Here is a 3215-nt window from a genome sequence, read left to right as displayed (position 1 = left end):
ACTGGTTTTAAGAAACCAATAATGTTGAAACGTGATGCTATCCCAAGGGCTAGAAAATGGCAGTGAAGAAGTGTTTTAATTCTTTTATTCTACCTTGTTTTGAGTATTGTTCTCCTGTCTGGTCTTCAGCTCCTGAATCTCATCTTAATTTGTTGGACAAAAACTTACGGTCTATTAAATTTCTTATTCCTGATCTAGATATTAATCTCTGGCACCGTCGTTCAATTAGTTCATTATGCATGTTGCATAAGGTTTTTCATAACTCTGATCATCCTTTACATTCAGATCTCCCTGGACAATTCTGTAATATTCATAATACTAGGCACGCAGATAATTCTAATAGCCAGGCTTTTTCCATCATAAGACTCAATACTACGCAGTACTCTAGAAGTTTTATTCCAGCTGTTACCAAGTTGTGGAATGATCTTCCTAATCGGTTTGTTGAATCAGTAGAAACTTCAAAAGTTCAAAGTTGGAGCAAATGCTTTTTTGTTGACCAGGCGGGCATGAGTCTTTATATAGTTTATATATGACATATTTGTTTTTGACGTTGTTAATAGTTTATATATGACATATCTCTTTTGACATTACTTTTTTTTTAAATGATTTATTGTTAATTTGTTCTCTTCAGTTATTTATTTCCTTATTTCCTTTCTCAATGGGCTATTTTTTCCTATTGGAGCCCCTGGGCTTATAGCATTTTGCTTTTCCAATTAGGGTTGTAGCTTGGATAGTAATAATAATAGTAGTAATAATGATATTAACACTGAGTATCCAGATTCTCATAAGTTCTGCTATATATGTGGATATTATGAGATTCAGGTATTAAAAGTTTGTGGCAGGCATAACAACTTTTATTTGTGTTCGATCTACCGGAATCTAGACATGGATGATTCTATCTTCGATTGTCTTTTTACCATTATGGCTAAGATACAAGAAGATGATAGAAATAGTTCTTATGTCTCTTTTGGTGATTTCAATGCTCACCATAGTGAGTGGGTAAGCTCTATCTCTCCTACCAATCGCTATGGCTTAAGAGCTTTAGACTTAGCCTCTGAATCAGGCTCTATGCCAATCATAAGTGAAGCTATTCACAGGTCTGGTAATTGCTTGGACCTTGTATACACTGACTCCTCTTGTGTTATAAACATTTAAGGTTCGTTCTCCAGTCAGGACAACTGATCCTACCTTGATTTCATTAGTAGTGAAGACTGAGCAGCCTGTCTCTGATGTATCATACTCTTGTGAAATCTATATAAAATCTCAAGCAGACTGGAATGGGATTTTACATGATCTTTTGTGCTTGAATTGGTCACAGTTATATAGCAGTGTTGATCATCTTGTCCCTTTGAAAGAGAATCTAGTCAACATTATTGATAGGCATATCCCTTTTCCTGTGCTAACGTACCAAATGAGGGATAAACCGTGGAGAAGCAGGAGGCCTATCATCTTTGGAAGGGTAACAGATCAGATTTGACCTAGAATAACTATACTCAGCTTAGAGGTTTTTCTCAGAGAGTTTATGCTTCAACTGAAAAGGAATACAATTTAACCATATAAGAAAACCTTTCTGGTACAACTCAGGAACATAAATGGTGGTCTACCCTTAAATCTGCACTCTTTGGTGTAGATGCAAAAGTTCCTCCTTTACCTAAACCAGATGGCTCAGTCACTCACCGTCCAAAGGAAAAGTCAACCCTATTAGCTGTTGTTTTTGACAGTAAACAGAGTAATGAAAAACTTAAACTTCGTCATTCCTGTTTTCCTAAGGATAAAACTAACTAGTTTAGCTTTTCGATCTCGTTAAATTAAAGCTCTATTGTTGGACCTTCATGCTTATGGAGGCACACACCCAAATAGTATTTTCCTTTATTTTTTATAAAGACTGCAGATTTCTTAGCTCCAAAGTTATCTGCTATATTGTGCAAGTTAGCAAGAAGAGGAGCTTTTAGCACTAGTTGGAGAATTGGTAATGTCACTCCTCTATGTAAATGTGTTTATGGTAGTACAAGTCCAAAAGATTACTGCACAATTTCCATAACTCCCATATTATTAAAAAATTTTGAACGTCTTCTGGCATAGTATCTTAATAGATTTGCTGAAGGTAATCCTTTATTCACTAGTTTGCAATTTGGTTTTCGTAAAGGCCTTGGAGAATGTGATGTCCCTATTACAATCTCCAATGCTGTACAGAAATCCCTTGATTCTGATCAGGAAGTTAGTATGATTGCCCTTAATTTTAGTGCTGCTTTTGACCATGTTAATCATGAGGCCCTTGTTTTCAAACTCAAACATTTGGGAGTGGGTGGGTCGTTTCTTAGTATTATTATTATTGACTTTTAAGTAATAGACCTCAAAGAATTGTTGTTGATGGGCACCATAGGGAGTATAGGAATATGATATCTAGTGTTCCACAGGGTAGTGTTCTTGGCCCATTAATTGTCATATTATATATACATGACATGTGGTTTTGCCTAAAAAGAAAAGCTTGTTGTGTATGCAGATGATGGTACTCTGCGGCAATTTCATCCCATAAATGTAGACGTTGGGTTGCTGAATCCTTTAATAGAGATATAGCTAAAATTAGTGCATGGTGCAAATTATTAGGTATGAAGTTGAATCCTAAAAAAACTCAAATTATGATTGTAAGTAGGTCAACGAGAGAGGCTCCTCAACATCCATATCTCACTATTGATAATGTTTCTCTAACTTTGTATAATTCTTTTAAAATTGTAGGTGTGATTCTTGACAGCAAATTTACTTTTGAGAAAAACTTTAATTCTGTGTCTTCTTCTATTGCACAAAAAAATTGGCTTATTGAGAAGGAATTTCAAGATTTTTGGTGATAAATCTTCTGCCGATTCTCATCCTAATTTGTTGTACAGAAACTTACGCTCTATTAAATTTCTTATTCTTGATCTAGATACTAATATCTGGCACCGACATTCAATTAGTTCATTATGTATGTTGCATAATATTTTTCATAATTCTGACCCCCTTTACATTCAGATCTTCCTTGACAATTCCATCTGGCTCGCAATACTAGGCAGAAAGTTAATTTTAATAGCCAGGCTTTCTCCATCCTGAGGCTCAATACTACACAGTATTCTAGAAGTTTTATTCCAGTTGAGACAAAGTTGTGGACTGATCTTCCTAATCTGGTAGTTGAATCAGTAGAACTTCAAAAGGTAAAAATTGCAGCAAATGATTTGAGG

Source organism: Palaemon carinicauda, chromosome 5 (genome assembly GCF_036898095.1).
Source record: "Palaemon carinicauda isolate YSFRI2023 chromosome 5, ASM3689809v2, whole genome shotgun sequence".
Taxonomy (NCBI): domain Eukaryota; kingdom Metazoa; phylum Arthropoda; class Malacostraca; order Decapoda; family Palaemonidae; genus Palaemon; species Palaemon carinicauda.
This window is presented reverse-complemented; position numbering follows the sequence as displayed.